General features: G+C 43.2%; 1 protein-coding gene and 1 long non-coding RNA gene across 5 annotated transcripts in view; one reads left to right on the top strand and one right to left on the bottom strand.

Moving 5' to 3' along the window:
- The window catches only part of LOC117152469, a 16,254-nt gene extending 12,880 nt beyond the window's left edge, over positions 1 to 3,374 (bottom strand). Inside the window, exon 1 of the long non-coding RNA XR_004462861.1 lies at positions 2,216 to 3,374. This is a non-coding gene — a long non-coding RNA (uncharacterized LOC117152469). The remainder of the gene's footprint in view (positions 1 to 2,215) is intronic.
- Positions 1 to 11,547, top strand: part of LOC100747304 (broad-complex core protein) — a 61,687-nt gene that overhangs the window by 36,020 nt on the left and 14,120 nt on the right. For 2 of the 4 annotated variants that reach the window (XR_004462859.1, XR_004462858.1), the window contains exon 6: positions 10,881 to 11,156. The exons of the other annotated variants lie outside the window; for them this stretch is intronic. The gene's annotated coding sequence lies outside the window, so the exon portion shown is untranslated. The remainder of the gene's footprint in view (positions 1 to 10,880; positions 11,157 to 11,547) is intronic. 4 annotated transcript variants of the gene reach the window in all.

Raw genomic sequence — 11,547 nt, 5'->3', positions numbered from 1 at the left:
ACCTATGGTCAATGACAAACCAGAGCCACGAGCTACCTTTCTCTCTACGATCGGTACGATCATACGGAAAAGGAGAAAAAGAATTTCGAGCGGCCGCAATTAAATTAAATGTTCTCGTGGCCGGAGGTTGAACAACCCTCGAAATAGCTGCCACCACGTGCAAATCGGCGGCCCCTCGATGCATCTGTATTTCCTTATCGTGTATCCTCCAATCTGTCACCTTCTTACCATCAAATTGCATTTACCATCCTACGCAAATACCATCCAAATAGCCCGAATATACATTTGTTCTTCAATCTTTTCACTTTCCTACTCGTTTTCCTCTGATGTTACCTAATTTTCAACCTTACATACCTCGTACGAACGCCAACGAATTCCGCATTTAGCCTTACCGATCACACATTACCACCCTCATCAACCCCCGGCCCTGCGCATTAAAGAATACCATCAGCGTACACTAATCTTGTCCAGTGATATTAATGGCAGTCGTATCTTTGTTCTTGTTTGTTCCCGGTCCCGCTCGCTCGGCTATACGTTCGGCTCTGGTTCGTCATTGTTCTGTGTGTACCTACCCGCTACCTTCACGAACACGGATTTGCGCTGGGGGTCCATCCACACACGTGGCTCTCCGTGTGCCTCCTCCTACGCCACAAATATTGGTTCGTAACGGAAAATATCTTTTCTTTTTAATTGGGTGTCGATATTTATAACGGACAATGGTGCTTGGTCTCTCTCTCTCTCTCTCTATATATATATATATTTCTCTGTTTCTCTCTTAATTCTTCCGTAACTCTACATTATTACTTATTACTTTATTCGCTCTTTCACTGTTTCTTTGCCATTTCTCTCACTCTTTGCTTAAAAAAAAAAAATTCTATTTAACTCTTTCTCGTATTACGCTGCTTTTTTTTTAATTTTTTTCATTTCCATCTCTGTCTAACCTTCGATCGCCTTATTCACTTGAATGCTAATTCTCTATATAACTATAACGATTAACAACAACGACAATAAAAAAAAAACAATCGGCATTTCCCTTTCGTTCGTTTGCGAAAAATGAAAAAAATAATAATAATAATAAATCGGTCGGTGACGGTCCAGCAGGCCCACCGTCGGCGATTCTCGCGATGAGATTATCGCACCCGTTACACGGCAACCCACTGCTGCCACCGGGTGTATGCTATACCTGCGACGTTTGCGGTAAAACCCTTTCCACGAAGCTCACCCTCAAACGGCACAAAGAACAGCAACACTTTCAGCCCCTGAATAGCGCGGTCTGCGCTCTCTGCCACAAGGTGTTCAGGACGCTCAACAGTCTGAACAATCACAAGAGCATCTACCATCGTAGGCAGAAATAGAGCCGGTTATCGTCGCGTTATGCTCGCATCGTGCCGAGGAACACTGTAAAACGAGCTTAGTAGAAAGACAGAAAAAGCACGAAGGAAGGAAAAAAACGGTGCCAATGGACGACGTTGTGGGGGCTCCAAGGAATGAGAACGATCAACTTGTCGACAGCATGGCCGCTCGAAGGATCGCGATTGTTCTTCTCATTTTTCTTTCCTTTCCGCGTCTGTTCGATAACGCGCGTTACCGTTGCCTTTGTTATTGTCCCTTTTTTCGTCGTTCCCGGCTGCAAGCCGCGCGAGTAAATGGAATTGTTGTTAGTTGTTAATTATTATCGATTGGTTAGTCGTCACGACGACGACGTGTTCGTTAGTTCGGCGATTTGTCTGTTAACGTTTGCGATACATGGGACCAGTAACGTGATCTCGGGTCGATAGTTTTTAATCGGTCGAGAAAAAGGCGATATGTCGGTGGAGACGAAAGTGTAACGTAGTAGAGTTTTAACTTCGCGCGTGCATGCTGTTCGCGACGAGCGCACGCTGCTTCTTCGTCGATGGAGCGAGACCGAGAGACGTCCGTATTGCGAAGAGAGAGATATATCATGGAAATCGAAAGAGACTGACTTCGTAGAAACAGAAAATCAGTGCTTCCAGACGAACATGATGAACGTGGCGATTGTTATTCCAACATGGCAGTCGAGTGTACACCTTACGGGACGACACGTGTCGATATATTTTCACCGAGTTCCAATGTTGAACTTCTCCGGGCGAGATTTTGTACGGCCGTACGATGAAACGTACAAAATCTGAAAATTTTGGCCTCCATCTTTGGCCGGACTAACGTGTTATCAATTTGTTAGGGCTAAGCGTTTTACGAAACGAAAGGATTCCTCGGTTTCTCGATGAAGAATCGAAACGAATCTTTTTCATCAACATAGTCGCGGAAGCTTGTGAGAGAATCAACCTTCCGGACGCGTCCCGTCCGCAGTCGAGGCTTTGCTCGTTGTTTCAGCGTTGCGAATGCCCGTTTTCATCGATTCGAGTCATCTTCAACGCACGTTCGACGAATCTAAAACGATTGCCACGACGACACTTCGGATTTGCCGTTTTCCCTGATCAGTTTTACAATTTCTATATCGCGGAGTCTTGGAAGGAAATTGGGGGACGACGGTGATCGTGTATGTTCTACAGCGCGTAGTGCTGCAGAAAAATTAGTATAAATCGCATAGTTATTTTCGTCTACTTTTATACCGCGTAACTCTCCGGATCTTTCTACGATACTTGTGTGAAACTTTCGAATCGCCCGAGAGCCTAACGAAAGCGAGTTGGTCAGCCGACTGACCGAGGGTTTCGCGATGAAAAACCAAGTCTGGTCGTACGTTGGCGATGATTCGAAGGATATCGGCGGCTTCGCAGAATCGTCGGCTCGTCGAGTCAAACGCGAATCGTTTAGATTCCCGTGAACGGGCCGATCACACGGCAAATGTTCAGTGCAACGTCCTTTCGCGCGACTCGTCTTCGAGACGCGCTTAAACGACATTCTGTACCGATACACGGCTTAATCGCAGGCTATACAGTAGTTAGATTTATGTAATGCAACAAAGGAATGGGAGAGAAATGAAACAAAAAAAAAAAAAAAAAAGAAAAGAAAAGATACTTCCAGGTGTCGGAGACACCATCGTCCAACTAACTTTTAGGCGGAAACGTCCGAAACGTTTCGACAAGACTGTAAACGAAATATTGATTAATCAGAAGACTCGAGAATTTTTAATTGTTTAGTTGTTGAGGGAGGGCTACAGAGGGGAGGAATAATTAGTTTTGGGGGGAGGGCAGGGGAAATACGCGCGGATGAAGCACAAGTGGGGAACCTCCGTCGCGGATCGATAACGATCGCATGGTAACACGGTTGTAAAAAGTAAACAAAAATGACAAAAAAGTTACGCAGTGGCAGGGTACCCGTGGTGGAGGGGACCGTGTACGTACGTTCTCCTCTGCGACGAATTTCGTCCTCGTTCCGCGACGGACACTGAGAGACAGGAGATATATTGATATAATATAATATAATATATATATTTTATCTTAATATATTCATTCCATATTAAAATGCTTTAGAGGGGTACCTTGCACACAGACACATATTCATTTAAATACTATATACCGGGCTTTACGTAAAGTACCTTATCTTATTAAATATTATTATTTTTTATGACTATTATATACGGACGATTATAGTTGCATTTTTATTACTATTATTGATCGTTGTCGTGGTCGTTAGCATCGAACGTTAATTTCACTTTCCTTTTTCGCTGTTAAATCTTTCATCACCGCAACGCACACCACTCGTTTCTTCTTCTTAATTCTTCTATGTTTTCGTTTTCATCGTACGTTCCGTAAAGTCGCGCGTCATCTCGACACACAATTCGCTGATATCCGATATCATCGTGTTTTCGAATCATTCTCGAGAGTTTTTTCTATACTCGCAATACTCAAAAGAAGAAGAGGGACGAGGAAAGCAGGAAAGGAAGGCGTGTTTCACCCTCGCGGCCTTGGCACGTTCATTTGCATACACTTGATTCTTTGCCACTTCTCCGCTCCGTGCCTACGTCGTCTACTTTCTTACTCGTACCTTTCGAATTTTCTTCTTCTTTTTTTCTTTTTCTTGCGTTATCGCGGCAAGACGCGCGTCAACGGAGGAAAGACGAGGGGGGGATGACAGGGTTGGAGGAGAAGGGGCGCCGCGATGACGACACCGTTTCATGGGAAACGTTTCCAGGCGGCAGAAACCGTGTCGCGAATTTAAACACCTCTTCGGTTTTCAGATAGGGGAAGGGATGAGAAATGAGGAAACACGGTCCACTAACACTGACAGGTTACTTATATACTAAACGATAATAGCCATATATACATATAACCGACTACATAGCATATACCTATATTTTAGTAGAACTTTGATAAGCCATCTCGCGAGGACTTCCTGATGATCACGAGATCGTTCAGATACATATTTTGTCGATCATTCGGTAACATTCGATGCTTTTTTTACATCGTTTCCTTCCACCTTTCTTATTTCCATTTCGTTACGATCTCATAAACAGAGTCTCGGCGACATCATGGAAAATAAAATGTACGATCAGGTAAAGCTGAGAGTTTCTTGGAAAAAAGTGAAACCCGTGTACCTAATGAGTACATCGTCTGAAACGATAATTCGCGCGTCAGGAAGGATTCGAGGGGTCCTGAACGATAAACATATAGACAGACTAGATCCCGTCGTGCGTCGACGTTTGTAGAGGATCGATCGCAAAATAATTCGCAGAGCACACATAGACACATACGATATATTTTACAACTTACCACTGTGCATCATTGTACAAACGGCGTGAGACATAGCCAGACATACACAGACACACACACACACACACGTATGCGCAAACACTCGAGACATTTACAGACTGACATAGACAGCTGGATATACATATACATATACTTATCGATGAACATGGAATACACGTTAAACACGAAGACAACACTTGTACATCGTTAGATAGGCTATGATAATTTAAATTAGGTTATATTCTGTTAAGTGGTCCGCGTCGTTCGTATTTTCGGCGTGGTATACACTCGTGATTTCCGTTTCTATGACTGATGGTGAGGTTCAACGACGAATGAAATGGACGCGAGATGGATAGTGGGAGAAGAAAAAAGAAAGAAAGAAAAAAAAAATGGGAAATCGTTTTAGCAAATTTTCTTTAGAGTTCCGAAAGTACGTTCGACGCCGAGCATTTTCTTATGCAAACAAATGAGTGGGGGAATAAGGAACGATGTCGGGAAAGAGTGTGGTGTTTCTTTGTTTGGTTGGAAAGAGGAAATGAGGAAGAACGAAGCTTTAAATTACGAGAGTAACGAACACAATTTTATAGTAGTCAGTACTGGGGAAAGAACTGATATTGATAATATTTAAACTAGTAGATTTATTCAAAGAAATTGATTTGTGACTACTGTAAAAATGGCCAAATATAATTGCGGAATATATATTTCGCCCTCCGATCCGCGGTCGGCGCTATATTATGAGAATAATAAATTATTAATGAAATTAATATAAATTGAATGAATATTTAACTGCAAATTATATATTAGTAGAAGTTTATTTGAGTATTTTCTTTCTCTTTTTTTTCTTTTTTTTTTTTGTTTATCATTCGTTTAATTTCGCTCTACGTTAACGCGTTATGAAGAGACCGTGCTACTGTGGTTTTAAATAATTTATGATTATATACCGACGGCTCGCGAAGTCACCCGTTGGGAATAATACACGCCGTTCTCGGAATTCGCGCTCTGTAGTTGGCCTTGCGAAACCCGCGCAAAGACAAGGAGCGAAGGTGCTTCCTTACTAATTTTAACGATTGGCCAGTGCAAAATGAATCGTTCGAAGCCGATTTCGAACCTCGAAAGACTGAATTGTTGAATTGAACGTGTCGCGCTTGGCAACGTCTGCTGTTTCAGCCCCTTCTTTCATCGAAGGGGCGTAGACGAGGGATGGAGTTTCACGAAAACGTAGTAGAAGAGACGAAAAATGTTCGACGATGAATTCGAAAAGCTGAGACACCGGGGACAAACTCGTGACGCGTACCTGATTGCTATCATCGTAGTTAGCCATCCGAACGCCATCCGCGACACGCTTTAGTCTCAGACTGAATTGGACTGATTTATCTTTTTTCTTTTTTCCTTTTTTCTTTTTTTTTCTTTTTTTTCTTCTATTTTTTTTTTTATCGTTCTAATTAGTCGACTCTACATTGGACTGATCTTAAACGTTTCTTGACTGATGTTACCAAACAAATGTTAATTAAAAGTATCTAATTTCTAAGTTATAACACGGTTAGAGGGAAAGCATGAACGCGATCAGATTGGCAGGGCACCGCAGCAGTTCGAATCAACTGAGAAATGAATGAGTGAATGGGAAAAGCGGTACATATGTAACAGAATCGGCGCAACGCGTATTTTAATATTCATTCGTTGGCAAGACACACACAGTTCCATCTTTTTTTTTTTAATTTTTATTATCGCTTCTGTATCTGACATATCCACGTTTCCTTCGTTCGCTTCTCGTTTTTTGTTCTTTTTTTTTTACACGTTAGGCTTTTAGCGCACAGACACTACTACTGTTTAATTATGGTCATGGGTAAGAGGCACATTTATATACATAGTTACACACACGTCTAGGTTCTGTATCTTTTTTTTTATTTCTTGTAATTATTATCCCGTAGACTTATGCAATAGCGACCGTAGGATCTTACAATGTTCTTTTTTTTTCTCTGAGTTTTTTGTACTGTTTTTAACGCAAGCAGCTATTATACAATACAGACATGAGAGCAAGCAGCAGTTTCGTACAACCAGCTTTCTTAAATAATAACGTAAGCCGTAATTTCGTTCAATTACCCTACGATAGAATTAAATTAGCGATCATCCACGGATACTGAGCAGACATATACCATCGACGATATCATTACCTGTGCGAGAACGATACACATCGCGATACCGTTGAATAGAATTATTTTGTAATTCCGAGTTATAGAGAGTATTCCGAGTATGAGAGGAAGAATGGGGAGAGGGAGAGAGAAAGAGAGAGATAGAGATAGAGAGATAGAGAGAGAGAGAGAGAGAGAGAGAGAGAGAGAGAGAGAGAGAGAGAGAGAGAGAGAGAGAGAGAGAGAGAGAGAGAGAGAGAGAGAGAGAGAGAGAGAGAGAGAGAGAGAGAGAGAGAGAGAGAGAGAGAGAGAGAGAGAGAGAGAGAGAGAGAGAGAGAGAGAGAGAGAGAGAGAGAGAGAGAGAGAGAGAGAGAGAGAGAGAGAGAGAGAGAGAGAGAGAGAGAGAGAGAGAGAGAGAGAGAGAGAGAGAGAGAGAGAGAGAGAGAGAGAGAGAGAGAGAGAGAGAGAGAGAGAGAGAGAGAGAGAGAGAGAGAGAGAGAGAGAGAGAGAGAGAGAGAGAGAGAGAGAGAGAGAGAGAGAGAGAGAGAGAGAGAGAGAGAGAGAGAGAGAGAGAGAGAGAGAGAGAGAGAGAGAGAGAGAGAGAGAGAGAGAGAGAGAGAGAGAGAGAGAGAGAGAGAGAGAGAGAGAGAGAACGAGGAATAGAGCGAAGAAAGAAGCAGCAAAGCACTGAGAAAAAACGAGCTTATTCGAAATTCGTCAGATATGTAAAATTGTATTGAGAAATAAAACACAACCGGTGCCATAGGCTCGAAACATCATGAAAAACATCCGGGGAACATGGAATAAAAAAAAAAAAGGCTGAATTCTTTCCGGTAACGACTCCGTTTCGGGTACAAATCGTTTCTTCTTAAGCGAAATAATGTCGAGCGTTACCGTGCTTGCTTATTATTTGTTATCTGCCAAGGTGTTCTGGTTATAATATATATTTATTGATGACTATTATTAATATTATTATATTATTATAATTATAGTTATTATTATTATTTTTATTTTTAAGCAATGTCAAATGCATCTTAATATATTTTCACCACATTTTTTTTATATAATATGAAATGTACTATTTGGTTTAATAATTCGCTTGTATTCTCTTTTTTCTTTTTCTTCGTTTTTAGTCACCTATCACATCCTCGAAAAGTGACAAAACCGATAAACAACGGTCTCATGCCTCCAGGCAGGTACATTCGCTCCTTTAACCCCGTTCGTGTTCCGCACCTGAACCTGTTAAACGATACGCATTGTGTCACGCCTCTTTCTTTCAGCTGGAAGGTAAGTTACGACATTTGAACGTTCGAGCCTGTATCAATGGGAAAACCGACACGAACCGGAATTCTACCGATCGTTTGGCAACGATCGTTCGATAAATCGCGGGTCCGATTCCGTTCACGCATTTTCGTCGATCCTCTTTTCACGTGGCACGTGAACGTAGGAACGTAATCGTACGTGAACGCCCGTCTCGCTTCGGAAATATCGCAGACGGCGCATGGTCGTGTGTGGAGATCGAAGTAAGAACGATTCTTCAGCAGCGGGAAGGGTCGAAAAGGGTTTCTCGAACGAGGAAAACCACGCGTGCCTTTGTTCTCCTGCGAAACGTTGATTTCCTCGGAAGTCAGAATACAAAACTTTTCGCATTTTTCCATCGTGGCAAAAGAGAACACGACAGCACCAAAGTATAGATGTTGGAGCCAAAAGGCAATCTAAGAGGCGACGCGCATTCTCGATCCATTTGAACAAAATCGAGACCGTGAGAGAAACGAGGGCCATTCACAGTATGCAAAAAAGTATGCAAAAAAAAAAAAAAAGGAAAGAGAACGATTAAGCCGCCACGCCGCTCGCCAGGCTCACGCATTTATTACGTTTACTTCGAATTGCATGCTTTAAGTGTCACCCAGAATGCTCAGTGTTTCCTTCTCGTCGTCTCCTATTATTTCTCTTCTCGTTTTTTTTTACATTTTTTTTAATTTTATTTAATTCCTCACGTCCGTCAAGTTTCACGCAGAAGGCGTGACCCTTAACGAAGCATACGTTATACGTACGTACATATCTGTCTAGAATGATTGGAGAGTGTTTATATATATATATATATATATTCTTATATATACTTTAGATCGGACAAAAAGGACTGCCTACGCAACTTTTGTACAACCCGTTCTCTGTTTATCTACGTCACACACAACCTTCTCCCGTATTATTCCCTTCCTTTCTATCGCTCTGTACGAGCGCCTTTTGTGCGTATGCGTACGTGTGAATATGTGTGCACGATTGCGTGCGCGTGTACGTGTGTACGAATACGTTTCACGATCTCTCTTCCATCGAAATCCTCCGACCGACCTCATCAGTGAGGCTGTTCACAATTTCTTTTGCTTGAAGTTTAACGAGACGTAGCTCGAGAAATTGGATAAAAAGCTTTTTCCAGCCAAAGGCATTGAACGAAGGGGTTGGCCTCGCCTCCATTCGCGTTCGATGGCTAAAGGGCGAAGGAAGAAAAAAAAGGCAGATACGGTATTTGTATTATATAGCCATACGCGCATAGGTTGCATCGCGCACAACGCTACACCAGTGACTCCGTCTGACCGGATCTCTTTTAATTAACGAGCACGCGGCCATTACAAATGAACCGCGCGCCTTCTTATATTAACGCTTAATTCGTTTCCGTGTCTGTGCTTCGTTTCGTTCTTCAAACCGTATAGTGTAGTATAGTATAGTATAGTACAGTACAGTACAGTATATACATTTTCTTTCTCCGTCCCTATTTTTTTCTTTTTCTCTTTCTAAATCTACCCCTCACTGGCTCGCCCGCTTGCTCGTTCGTTCGTTCGTTCGTTCGTTCGTTCGTCCACCAATCCGTTCGTTCGTTGCATCTCTATCTTCTTATCTGAATTGCATACGTCGTAAATGCATAAAGTCGCAAAGGAGACGGCCGGAATGCCAACAGGGCTGAAGAGACACGGAGTCATTCTACTTGTTTCTCTGTGTGCGCGCGTGTACGTCTTAACCCTCGTTGAAGGCTTTAGTTTCGCGGTGGGTTCGTCAGCGGTTCGAAGAAAAAACTGCCATTGAAAGTTCTTACTTCGCTCCCCCGAAAGGCGACCAGCCATTTTGAAACGTCGTCGGAAGAATTTCCACACCCCCAGAGCCTCCCCCCTTTCTTTCGCTATATCGAATGTGCACTCTGGGTTCGTTTCACTTCGTTTTCCTTTTCGCCTTGTTTTTCCTTTTTGAATCTTGGTCCCGTTTAATCCCGCGACGTTTAAAATGAACGGCATCGCGCGCACGATAGGGTGGGTCGAGGCCGGGACTTCCATAGAATGCCAACGAGGGTCACGAGGTACGCGGAAATACGAAGGATCGTGAAGGTGATCGCATCGCAGAGACGTTGATGCGATTGTTGAAAAGTTGCGCGAATCATGTAAGGAGGCACGTTCTAAAAAGCCTAAAGGAAACGTTGAATTCTGACAGTTTTTGCCGTACAATGCGACAGCTAGAACTGGTCCGTGAATAATTTGTAAAAACGTGACAATAACGTGTAGAAAGAGAGAATGAGTGAGTGAGAGAGAGAGAGAGAGAGAGAAAAGACGAGCGAGAGAGCAAGCGAGCGAGAGAGAGAGAAAGAGACGGGGCCGAGATTTGAAAAGACACCATCGAAGAAAGGACTTTTCCGACATTTATCTTTCGGTATAACGATCGGATTCGTTTTTACATGTTTTTTACATTTTCCATCCTCGTGAAAGAAACGAACCCACCTAATACGCGCAATATCCATTTCCATCTGACAACGTTCCACGTTTTACTTACCCGTTATTGAACTTACCGCGTCGTTTAGGAAAATACGAGCACGGGCGAACAGAGAACGAGCGAGGGAGAAAGAGAGATTGAAAATAACAAGGGACGAATTTTAGAAAGAAAGAAAGAGGAAAATGTTAGAGAGCAGGAAGAAAAAATGGGAAGAAAGAGGACGGTGATGAACAGAGAGAAAGAGTTTATCGCTTGCGTCATCCTTTGATACGAGATAGGGTTTAAGTGTGGGGGTTGCAGCTGCATGAGGTGCATTGTTGTGTTTCAGTGCTCACCTCTATGACGGGGCTGACCTTGAACTCTCTGAACACCCAGTCAGCGAAGAAGCTGTTCACCTGCCAGCTGTGCGGCAAGGTGCTATGCAGCAAAGCATCCCTGAAACGCCACGTTGCCGACAAGCACGCCGAGCGACAGGAGGAGTACAGATGCGTCATCTGCGAGCGGGTATACTGCTCGCGTAACTCCCTGATGACCCACATATATACCTATCATAAGAGCAGACCCGGCGACATTGACATTAAGTTCTTTTGAAGGTTTAGATAAGGTAGGGACACGTACCTCTCTCATACATCACATAGATCTCTCGCGGAAGTTTTCTCGCGTTTCTTACCAATCGATAACCTTTCCTGTTTCTCCTATCTCTCTTATCACTTCCACAGAGTCTATCAACCAGCCTTTGGATTCGACGGCGGTTCAACCTTACCACGTCGCCGTTGGAACGATCGCGCAGGTCACAATCGCGTAATCATCGGTTCGCTATACGACCTCGGCTCCGCGTACAACAGTTCCGTTCCTTCTTCATCTCGCAGAAAATGCATGCCAGAGAAACCGGTCTCAACTCCCACGTGGACCGACCCTTCTTCTTCTTCTTCTTCTTCTTCATCTTCTTCTGCTGCTACTACTACTACTACCACCACCACCACCACCACCACCAC

The sequence above is a fragment of the Bombus impatiens genome, unplaced genomic scaffold (assembly GCF_000188095.3).
Source record: "Bombus impatiens unplaced genomic scaffold, BIMP_2.2 scf_2222, whole genome shotgun sequence".
NCBI classification, from domain to species: Eukaryota; Metazoa; Arthropoda; class Insecta; order Hymenoptera; family Apidae; genus Bombus; species Bombus impatiens.
This window is presented reverse-complemented; position numbering and strand designations above follow the sequence as displayed.